We start from the raw sequence: 13052 nt of genomic DNA, 5'->3' as shown, positions 1-13052 counted from the left end.
CTCGCAGCCTGACGTATGAGTCACAGCCTGGTTGATCAGGTATCCTTTGGAGGTGCTTATCCAGTTCTCTCTTGAACACTGTGAGGGGTCGGCCAGTTATGTCCCTTATGTGTAGTGGAAGCGTGTTGAACAGTCTCGGGCCTCTGATGTTGATAGAGTTCTCTCTCAGAGTACCTGTTGCACCTCTGCTTTTCAACGGGAGTATTCTGCACATCCTGCCATGTCTTCTGGTCTCATGTGATGTTATTTCTGTGTGCAGGTTTGGGACCAGTCCCTCTAATATTTTCCACGTGTAAATTATTATGTATCTCTCCCGTCTGCGCTCAAGGGAGTACAGATATAGTATAGTGATAATGTGAAATACTATAGTGAAAATACAGGGATACAGTGGACTATAGTGAAAATACAGGGATACAGTGGAGTACTAGTGATAATATAATGATACAGTGGAGTACTATAGTGATAATATAATGATACAGTGGAGTAATATAGTGATAATATAATGATACAGTGGAGTAATATAGTGATAATATAATGATACAGTGGAGTAATATAGTAATAATATAATGATACAGTGGAGTACTATAGTGATAATATAATGATACAGTGGACTATAGTGATACAGTGGAGTACTATAGTGGTACAGTGAAATACTATAGTGATAATATAATGATACAGTGGACTATAGTGATAATATAATGATACATTGGAGTATTATAATGATAATATAATGATACAATGGACTATAGTGATAATATAGTGATACAGTTGAGTACTATAGTGATAATATAATGATACAGTGGACTATAGTGATAATATAATGATACAATGGACTATAGTGATAATACAGTGATACAGTGGAGTACTACAGCAATACAACAGCGGGAACTGGAGTATACAAGGCCCGCCCAGTATACACGACTCTACATCCCTGGTAAGTGCACCTAAACATTGTGTATGATTTATGCAACTTGTATAACTTTGTATGCAAACAAGCCGTGTTTGTTCAGACCTGCAGTTCTTAATAACGAGGTGCACATATGTGTATGTGTGTATCCATGTGTCGACATGCCAAGGTATACTCGCATACCATACATATATATATATATATATATATATATATATATATATATATATATATATATATATATATATATATATATATATATACACATATATATGTGAGAAAGCTGCATGAACGCGTAAGCCATATATCACTAAGAACTCTTTGACCCGGCCAGGATTCGAACCCATGCCGTCCAGGATCACCCCTAAACGTACACAGTACCGTGACCACCGCACCAACGATCATTGGTGCGGTGGTCACGGTACTGTGTACGTTTAGGGGTGATCCTGGACGGCATGGGTTCGAATCCTGGCCGGGTCAAAGAGTTCTTAGTGATACATATATATATATATATATATATATATATATATATATATATATATATATATATATATATATATATATATATACATATGTATATATGAGTATAGTATTGTTTTGATTTGCTTGAAGGGTCTAACTTCAGCTCTCGGTTCCTGCCTCTTGAGAAATAGTTTAAGTTACTGACTACATTCACTCGGTTTATTTTTTTTAATTACGTTTAACTTGATAAATTTACAAGTTATTCTTGCATTTTTACCGTTTATTTACGACTATTATGCTAAAGGAATTTTGTGACATTTCTGTGATTCATCTTATCTTGAGGTTATCTTGAGACGATTTCGGGGCTTTTAGTGTCCCCGCGGCCCGGTCTTCGACCAAGCCTCCAATCCCAGGAAGCAGCCCGTGACAGCTGACTAACACCCAGGTACCTATTTTACTGCTAGGTAACAGGGCTAGGTATTCATATCCTCAGTTTCCTCTTTATTCTTCTGTTCCTCGATTGAATCATTGTTTTTCTGTCTTATTGGTCACTTTTTATTAGAATCTTTTATGTCGTTATCATGTCCACTCTCTATCCCTTCTCTCATTGTAGTGAGGTCTAGTTTTTTCAGTTTTTTTCATAGTTCAGCCCCCTTAGCTAGAGAAGGGAAGGGAATTGTCAGAGGAAAGCACAAAACCATTACGACTATATAGCACTTGGAAGGGCGTCAGGATAAGGATGAGGGATGGGACGGAGGGGAAGGAATGGTGCCCAACCACTTGGACGGTCGGGGGATTGAACGCCGACCTGCAAGACGCTCTACCGTCGAGCCCAAGCTAAGGAGCGAACCATGTTTCATATCCCTTGACATATTACACATTTGTTTTGTGTTCCTTTATTGAAAGGGTTTCATGCAGAGGCTGCATACTCCAGGTGTTGGTCTCATGTAGGTTGCATATAGCGACCACACGACTTCTTGGACCAAGTTTATGAACAACATACTTCCTGGCCATTACCATCCAACAGTAACAACCATTAACGCACCAATTATGGGGGTCAATCGAGCCAAATTTGTGGATATATATAGGCCTATATTTTTGTAGGACTCTGTGTTTACGTGTATGTGCATTGCAACTGTGCGTGTGCGTGTTTTAATCGTGAGCATTCTCCTCATCTTCACTGTATTGCCATAGTTCGGTTGTTTGAGAGTGAATGGAACTATCAGGAGATGTTGTTGTCATAGATTCAGCTACTCGGAACAAGTTCCAGGTAGCAGGGGCTATGGTGAGCCCGTAACTTACCTGGCACAGGAGCGGGGCAAGTAGCACGGGCTATGGTGAACCCGTAACTTACCTGGCACAGGAGCGGGGCAAGTAGCACGGGCTATGGTGAGCCCGTAGTGGACTTACCTGGCACAGGAGCGGTGCAAGTAGCACGGGCTATGGTGAGCCCGTAACTTACCTGGCACAGGAGCGGGGCAAGTAGCACGGGCTATGGTGAGCCCGTAACTTACCTGGCACAGGAGCGGGGCAAGTAGCACGGGCTATGGTGAGCCCGTAGTGGACTTACCTGGCACAGGAGCGGTGCTGCGGTGTTTTATCAGGAGAAAGCGCCAAGCCATTTATACTATATAGCCTTGGGAAGAAGTCAGGATAAGGATTTTGGGATGGGACGGTGAGGGGGAGGGGGGGGGGAATGGTGCCCAATCACCTGGACGGTCGGGGATTGAACGCGGACCTGCATGAAGCGAGACCGTTGCTCTTCCGTTCAGCCCAAGTGGTTGGGTGTTGGACGGTAGCTGAGCTTTGACATTTGTTAAGAATATGGCTTTGATTGGGTTTAATTATACCATATTGAAAGCTGGAGTAATTGCTGGATTACTGTACTAGTCGTTTCGTTACTCGGTGTTGGAGGATTGATCATCAAGCGGCTCAGTATTGATGAGGTTGATCATCACTCGTAAGGCTGATCATCCTATTAATCACTCATCAAGTTTCTAATTTTAATCAATATGACGTTCTGTCATTATTCAGTTCATGTTATTCTTGCTATTGAGAACATAATATTTTTTTAAGGGTTTATTTGCTTTAATTAATCTCATCATACATTTGTTATTCGTTATTAATCACATCATGAAATAATCATATCAATCACAGCATTAATGATGACAATGTCTGACGATAAGCATTTCTGCAGCAGTTCCTCCTTTAATTACTGGCAAGCTAATTACACTAATTACAGCAGACAGGAGAAGATGAAAGTGATTACTGCAGCGGAAATACAGTGTTGCTAATTAAATGATTGCAACTAGGTGCAATTTAGATGGAAAAGTTGCTCTAATTGGCTTTAGTTGCAGTATATTTTTTATTTTTGTTTCACCGAAACTTAAGTGACTTAATTTACCTAAGTTTTAAAAAAATAATATTTTCTGCTGAGGAAGATCAAGGTAGACTTTACACTCACACGAAAGACTTTACACTTACACTAAAAGTATCAAATAAATTATCTCTAAGAAAACTACAAGATAGGTTTACGTCTGTTTAATTTTGTTATAATACATTATACAACACCCTGTCACTCTCGGAACAATGTGTTATACAGCTTCATCTCACTCTTGAAATAATACATTATACAACACCCTGTCACTCTCGGAACAATGTATTTTACAACTTCCTCTCACTCTTGGAACAATACATTGTACAACACCCTGTCACTCTCGGAACAATGTGTTATACAGCTTCATCTCACTCTTGAAATAATACATTATACAACACCCTGTCACTCTCTGAACAATGTATTTTACAACTTCCTCTCGCTCTTGGTACAATACATTATACAACACCCTGTCACATTGGAAAATTCGTCTCGTGGAAAGATGAGGACAGACAGCTTATTTGGGTTCGAAGATTATAGGTTTAGATTATAGGTTATAGGAAATTTTCCCAAGAAAAACAATTGTCTATCACACTATTCAGGACCACTTGTAGATCCGTATAAGCGCATTGTCTCTGTATTGAAGAATTCAAACCCAATGATACTGTATTCCTCCTCCTTTTCGATCCTCTTCTGTTTGACGGCGCGTTCCAGATACCTGAGTTTATATATGCAGTTAATTGTTTACATATTCAGTAATGTATACAGGCGTGAAGAGCCGTGTTCTAGGGCATCTGATCTCACTGGAACTCGCTGGACAGTGCTGATGCTCTTCTGTTTTTTTAAGTGTTTTATTTTGATGAATTTTGGTACAATTTCAGCCTCGTTTCTAGGCTTTCATCTCTAACTTTTCTTTACTCTTAAGTCCATCAGGGAATTAAGAAAATAATTTGTCAAGACCCGGACTTGAAAAAAAAATTATGCACACTTCCTCATTCAATGAAGAATACATACATTTATTTTTTATTTACTAATATTACTTGGAAAACATTAATTAAAGAATTATGCGTACTGAAAATTAAAAAAAACTAAGGGCTTAAATGATTTAATTTCGTTCATTTTTAATACATAGTGAAAACTCAGATAATATGTTGTACTGAATTGATGATTACTTGACATGTAAACTTGTATATATAATATGTATGTATGTGTATATATTGTGTGGTTGGGGACCATTAGCCTGCGACACGCTGCAGTTGTTTTCTTTTTTTTATGCAAATATTGATATTATATTTAAACAACTGCGTTTGTCTCATGTGTTTGTGTACTCACTTAGTTGTGCTTGCGGGGATTGAGCTCTGGATCTTTGGTCCCGCCTCTCAATTGTCAGTCAATTGGTGTACAGATTCCTGAGCCTACTGGGCTCTATCATATCTACATTTGATACTGTGTATGGAGTCAGCCTCCACCACATCACTGCCTAATGAATTCCATCCATCATTCCATCTGTGTGTAATTACCTAAGTGTAGTTACAGGATGAGAGCTACGCTCGTGGTGTCGTGGTGTGTGTGTGTGTGTGTGTGTGTGTGTGTGTGTGTGTGTGTGTGTGTGTGTGTGTGTGTGTGTTCGTTCCCACAACTACCATCTACCCCCACAACCACTACCTCTCCCTCAAGCTTCAACTTCCATCCTCCAAAATAATTACATCCCTTCCCCCCCCACCCCCTCCCCCCACCCCCACCAAGCACTTCCCACCCCAACCAGAAGTTTCGACCCCTCACTCCCACCCCCACAACCACCACCCACCACCACCCTACCACCCCGAACGACCACCACCCTCTCCCTCAACCCCCCCCCCTACCATCCTACCACCACCTACCACATCACAGGAAGCGGTGAAGTGGAGAGGTGGATGAGAGGGTAGAAGAGAGGGTAGGATAAAGTGGAGAAGGGAAAGGGAAAGGGCCATAGGATGTCGAGGGGAAGGAGAGATAGGAAAGGGGGAAAAATAGAGGGGAAAAAAGTGATATATTTATAAGGGGTCCCCTTGCCTGAGGAGTATATATATATCAGTATATTTACGGCATAATAGGTATACTCCCACCCCTCGCTTAAGTATGCTCCCGTGGCATGTACACTGAGGTAGTTCAGTAGTTTGAGTGGGACGAGGGAGGAAGGGAGGTGATGACAGGAGAATGTAATAATGGAGAGAGAGAGAGAGAGAGAGAGAGAGAGAGAGAGAGAGAGAGAGAGAGAGAGAGAGAGAGAGAGAGGGAGAGGAGCGAAAGGGGGGGAAGTATTGATGTTGTCAAGTGGTGAATGACTTCGATTGTCGGCGGTAAAGTTCCGGGTTCGAATCCCGACCGCAGGAGAAACAATTTGACAGTTTTCTCTCATTTGACGCCTCTGTTCACCTAGCAGTAAATAGATACCTGACCCTCCCCCAGGAGGATCAGATATATATATATATATATATATATATATATATATATATATATATATATATATATATAATATATATATATATATATATATATATATATATATATATATATATATATATATATATATATATAATATAATATAATATATATGCAGGCCCACCATAACCACAGCGATAGGCCCACTATGACCACCTATAGTCTGGTGAGACGCCACCGACAGACATATTGCCTCTCCTGTCTTATACATGTTGAGAACTTGTCTCAACTTGTTACCGAAAGTCTCGGTCGACGTCCTGAGAGAATTACACGATCAATGTGCAAAGGGGAGAGAAAGAGAGAGAGAGAGAGAGAGAGAGAGAGAGAGAGAGAGAGAGAGAGAGAGAGAGGGAGAGAGAGAGAGAGAGAGAGAGAGAGAGAGAGAGAGAGAGAGAGAGAGAGAGAGAGAGGAATGTATAGATATTGTATTTTAATCATAATCTACGACTCGAATCATTTTTTTCTGATACGGCTCCATCACCATTGTAGTTCACTGCTCTTAAGATCAAAGTGACTTTAAGTGTATGAATTTATCCCAGTTTGCGACTTTATGATATATAACTTCTCATTAAATTTACTGTACTTAATTTCGACATGACATTTATTCGTGTTTATGTTTTTAATATGCATAATAAATTATTAGAGTCCGTCTACACATGTTTTACATATGTGGTTTTGCCTCTGGTGAACGATAGCGAGTAGAACTATCTTGAAACATACACATTAGAGCAGTGCTTCCCAAACTTCTCCTTCATGACCTAAAACTGCTTATTAGAAAGTCCTGTTGATCCCACCATCCCTTCATGCTGGTCGGCGTTCAATCCCCGACTCTCCAAGTGGTTGCGCACCATTCCTTTCCCCCGTCCCATCTCCAAATCCTTATCCTGGCCCCTTCGAAGTGCTATATAGTCGTAATGGCTTGGCGCTTTTCCCTTGATATATTCCCTATTCCCCTCGAAGGTGAATAGGATAGACGAAATTGCAATGTGTTTATTTTAAACATCTCTAAACATATGAGCAGCCACAAACAATTTGGTAATTAATCACCGTGAATATATCATCACTCAGGTCTAGATGAATAAGAAGTACTGCTCTTACTCACTAGTTCCACAAAATTACCAACAGAAGAGAGATTACACCTCACCTAACCTCACCTCTCCGCCCATCGTGTTTTGTGTTCAGCAGTTTCATTTTGCGGTCATTAAGAAGCCAATCACATGAAGGTGCTTTGGAAACTGCAATTGACCTCTTCAGCTGCTTCAAGGTCACGGCATCCCTTGTTACGCCAGCAATGGTTGACCAGAAAGATTACAAATGGTTATATTTTTTTGTCAAATAACATTTCGCACTGCTTGTCCTAAGTTCCATCATTTGTTCTGCAACAGCATTGTCACTATCGGGAATATCAGTCAAATCACACAAAAAATGGGTTTAGAGTTAAATGGTAATATAGACTTTTTTTGTTGTAGAAAGTATTTCTTTGGACGTAGAGATAGTTTTGTTAAGTGAGTGATCACGTCGTTTTTGAATTCAATGAATTTAAACCTCTTCAGCATCTAAGAATTACAATGGACGGGTGGGTAACACTCTGTACATTCTGAAGGGGATTTGAATTCAATGAATTTAAACCTCTACAGCATCAAACAATTACAGTGAACGAGTGGATAAGAATCCAATTTTATGTCCTGCGTTTTTTTTTAGCCAATTCTGGAACTTTTATTGAAACTGTAATTTGTTTTCATTTCTGGAACTTTTATTTTCTTTGATGTTGCAGATTAACTACATTCATGTGGGAGAAAAGATCAGTTTAATAACTAGGCTGAACTAACCACTTCTTGTTGGAAATTTCGTCAACAAAAACACGCCTTTCAACTAAAAAAAAACTCCCTTTCACTGGCTTCCAAAAGCAATTCAGAACATTCTTGCGTGAGAGTCGACAGGTCTCGGAGTAGAAGACAAGATTCTTGTGTAATGAATCTGTTTTGGGAACACACGGATCTGGGAGCCTCGTATTTTAAGTGGCTGCCTTCAGGGAGTTCACTATGGTAACGAGATTCTTAAACACTTACTCTAGTTCAGGAACAAGACCGCTTTGACGGCTAGAGTTTCGCGTTGAATCATACAATTTGTTGACATAATTTTTGTGGGATTGTATTTTTTTGACTTAGCTGTGAAGTCAGCGTTCAGGAGCAACATTGTGGGACATTCCACACACTGGAATTACATGTTCATCTTCCTTCAAAATACACGAATAGCGTTGAATAAATGTCATTTCCACTACAGATTATTTTCAAAGGTTGGCAGAGCAGATGATGTTTGTCCCATCGCTTTGGTTAGAATGTTGCTTTAGAGTCCACGTTGGTAAGTCTCTGTTGTTTTTGCTTAAAATTCGCTACCTGGAACAAAAAGTTCCAAGTAGCACGGGTTATGGCGAGCCCGTAGAGTATGGTAAGTCGCTCTATAATCCCTTCTACACGTGGACAATATGATGATGGAGTCTTGGACTACACTGATGAATGTTTCCACTTCAGATGGTCTTGGAACTTAATCTTTTTCTTTCAGTGACTTTCTGTAAACTGACTCAAGTTACTGAGCTCAGTAACTGAGTTACTCAAGTTACTGAGCTTACTCATTCCTAAACCACAATGAGTTGTGGAGTCTACAGGGAACGGCAAAACACACAACCTATTGTGGTTACACCACTTCCATGACTTCGAAGTTGATGACTTCGATCTCGGTGAAGTCAGTCACATGCGGTCGTTAGCACTCATTCCGGGTAGGAAAAAAAAATTTGGATTTCAAATTGTTCCATTTCGGACGGAGAGAACAGCTTCAGTTGCTACGAGTTAAGTTGACTACAATGTATAGATGGAGCTGGGAGAGTAGAGGAGACACATGTAGCATGATACATACCTCACATTGCCACAGTCAGCGTGATACATACCTCACATTGGCACAGTCAACGTGATACATACCAAGTTTAAAGTTTGTACACTCTGACTGCACTCTCGTTGCACTCTGATCACTCTTCACAGGACTTCTGCCTGTACACTGTTACAACCAATTGCACTGTGTATTGCGAGGTTTATCGTTGTCCAAATAAAAAGCACTTTTGCCTAATTTGGGGCAATTTACCCCACAGGTTTGGGAAGCACTGCGCAGCCATGATAACACATACACACTACATCAGCCTTGGAATATGTGTGTGCTTGTGCCTTAGGTGTTGACTTGATGGTTTGTCTCAGGTGTTGATGGGAGTTATCCTGCCTTGCTCCTTCAGGTGTTGACGAGTGGCGTTATCCTATTCACTCAGGTGCTATATTGCCAACCCCGGCCGCAAAGATAATCTGTTATGCTTTCTTTTTAAGTGGGTAGAATATTAACTCTAGTTGAAATAAGATATCCTCTTGCGCGCGATAATTTTCTTTCTTTCGACTACGGGTATTGACTTTTCTGTGAATGATATTCTCTGAACGATGCGAGTTTCTCTCTTTCTCTGTCTCTCTCTCTCTCTCTCTCTCTCTCTCTCTCTCTCTCTCTCTCTCTCTCTCTCTCTCTCTCTCTCTCTCTCTCTCTCTCTCTCTCTCTCTCTCTCTCTCTTTCTCTCGCTTTCTCTTTGCAGGTATCCGCACAGTCTCTGGGGAAATTAAAATGTTCAAGATGGCCGCCAGAAATATAAATGGCCAAGGAACATTTTGCCGGGTCGCCTTGAATGATCGTCTTGGCGTGTGAATTATGTATGAACCTGTCGGGCTCTGTTTACCTGTGATGAGCCCTTTCCATCCCTCCTTCTGTCCCACTCTGCGGGGGTCTCAGCGCCTGATGGCTGAGGATGGTGGCTAGATGCCCTGTGAGAGCCGTCCTGAGTGAGGCGCTGAATGAGATCTGATCACAGGAGAGATTTGTGTCTGGGTTATAAACCTTTTATCATGGACATTTGCTGGGATTATCGGTGCCAGCACCACTACACCCCCACTACATCTCCACTACACCTCCAACCACTCCCCTAGAAATACAAGATTTAGTAACTCCAACGGCACCTACGGCTACCAGCACCTTCAACACCTACACCACCCACAACACCACCACCACTAAGAGCCCCAATAGATCAAGTGACACACAACTGTCACCCGCATATAACTCCATCATGGACTAGTTATTACAGCCCCAAACCCAAACTCCCGTTGCAATAAAGTTGTAATCAGATTGCAAGGTATATTTATCGTTCAATATATCGCTTGCAACATTGTAATAACAGTCGTTCCGAGTATGCATGGCCCCAGTAAAGCCTTGCTGCTGATAATTGGAGAAGACTTCCCAAGTTGCTGACTTGTAACTTGTAGGTGGTATAGCGGAGTATAGCGGACCCTCCTCCCTTCAGTGGGTATAGCAGACCCTCCTCCCTTCAGTGGGTATAGCAGACCCTCCTCCCTTCAGTGGGTATAGCAGACCCTCCACCCTTCAGTGGGTATAGCAGACCCTCCTCCCTTCAGTGGGTATAGCAGACCCTCCTCCCTTCAGTGGGTATAGCAGACCCTCCTCCCTTCAGTGGGTATAGCAGACCCTCCTCCCTTCAGTGGGTATAGCAGACCCTCCTCCCTTCAGTGGGTATAGCAGACCCTTCTCCCTTCAGTGGGTATAGCAGACCCTCCTCCCTTCAGTGGGTATAGCGGACTCTTCTCCCTTCAGTGGGTATAGCAGACCCTTCACCCTTCAGTGGGTATAGCAGACCCTCCTCCCTTCAGTGGGTATAGCAGATCCTCCTCCCTTCAGTGGGTATAGCAGATCCTCCTCCCTTCAGTGGGTATAGCAGACCCTTCTCCCTTCAGTGGGTATAGCAGACCCTCCTCCCTTCAGTGGGTATAGCGGACTCTTCTCCCTTCAGTGGGTATAGCAGACCCTTCACCCTTCAGTGGGTATAGCAGACCCTCCTCCCTTCAGTGGGTATAGCAGATCCTCCTCCCTTCAGTGGGTATAGCAGATCCTCCTCCCTTCAGTGGGTATAGCAGACCCTTCTCCCTTCAGTGGGTATAGCAACACCACCTCCTCCCTTCAGTGGGACTTGAGTGTGAGTTTGTGTTGGATACAAGCGATAGACAGGCCGGAACTCTGAAAATTTATGGGACTTAATCACGCTTGTGATCCCCTGAGTCCGGTACTTTGATGTTCTTTGAAGAAAAGAATTAAAAAATTCAATGGATACGCAGTACTTTATTAGGAAAGCCAAATGGGTTAGTTTGAACATGCTTGTTAACTGTCATATTCTCTGACGGGTATTTCATTGATGTGCAATAATTCTGGATATTCCATTGAGCTGTAACAATTGTATATATTCTATTCGTCTGTAATAATTATGAAATGTTGCTCTCTAAAAGGTACAGTGAAACTTGGACAGCAAAATGGCTGTATTTTTCGGGCATTGCTTACTTGGCCGTTCCGTAGGTGCTGTCAAGCATAGGAGGTGGATGTGGGAGCCTGGTTGATACCTGGTTGATGGGGTTCTGGGAGTTCTTCTACTCCCCAAGCCCGGCCCGAGGCCAGGCTTGACTTGTGAGAGTTTGGTCCACCAGGCTGTTGCTTGGAGCGGCCCGCAGGCCCACATATATCTGGTTGATGGGGTTCTGGGAGTTCTTCTACTCCCCAAGCCCGGCCCGAGGCCAGGCTTGACTTGTGAGAGTTTGGTCCACCAGGCTGTTGCTTGGAGCGGCCCGCAGGCCCATATACCCACCACAGCCTCTTTTGTAAGGTACAAACGCTGTTGTGCAGTGCTGGAACCCCTTGTTTGGTGCGTACGGGGATGGAGTATTCATGTAAGCATGAATATCACAGACGTTTGATGAAGATTAAGCCGCCCAAAAGGTAGCACGGGCATGAATAGCCCGTAAGTGGTGGCCCTTTTGAGCCATTACCAGTATCAAGAGATGATACTGGAGATCTGTGGAGGTGCGACTGCACCCTGCGTGACGGGAGATGTCTCCCGGACCAAATGGTGACCAGATGGTCAAATCACAGACGTTTGTGCGTATTTGGTTCATGTGATCCTATTCATCTTCAGTCAATACACCGTCGAGTAGTGTCAGTCAAGGTGTCAGTCAAGGTGTGTCAGTCAAGGTGTGTCAGTCAAGGTGTGCCAGTCAAGGTGTGTCAGTCAAGCTGTGTCAGTCAAGGTGTGTCAGTCAAGGTGTGTCAGTCAAGGTGTGCCAGTCAAGGTGTGCCAGTCAAGGTGTGCCAGTCAAGGTGTGTCAGTCAAGGTGTGTCAGTCAAGAGTGCTTGTCTCAGAGGTTCTTGAACGCATTTTCGATCTTTCTCGTTTAAAGTCTTTGAGTTCGACATTCAGAAACTCGATTTTTTTTTCAGTCAAGACATTAAATACTCGCTTTTAGTAACAGCATTCCCCACCGTACACCCACATTCCCTTCCCCCTCAACACCTCCTCCCACCCCAACACCCATCTCCCACCCTCCAACACCCACCACTCTCCCCTAGAAGTAAGTATTTACCCATGAGTCAAGTCTCGTAGGATGCTCCCTGAGGAAGACCAGTCGTTACCTAAGAAAATGGGCTGTAGAGACGCAATGTTGTAGTGGCTTTTAGATTCAGCTACTTGGAACAAAAAGTTGTAAGTAGCACGGGCTACGGTGATCCCGTAGTGGACTGAGAGACGCAAGACCCCGCGACTAAGATAATAAACAACAAGCCTAGCATGGAAATTACCTTTCCATAGGCTTAGGAAGGTTTTTAAGATCTATTTTCTGGCTTCAAGAGCCATCTTGACCCCGTCGACCCCAATCTTTATGGCAATGTCCAATCCTTGAACACTGGAGGTGG

This window comes from Procambarus clarkii, chromosome 35, assembly GCF_040958095.1.
Source record: "Procambarus clarkii isolate CNS0578487 chromosome 35, FALCON_Pclarkii_2.0, whole genome shotgun sequence".
NCBI lineage: Eukaryota > Metazoa > Arthropoda > Malacostraca > Decapoda > Cambaridae > Procambarus > Procambarus clarkii.
The sequence above is the reverse complement of the archived record's forward strand: the minus strand, read 5'-3'. Positions refer to the sequence as shown.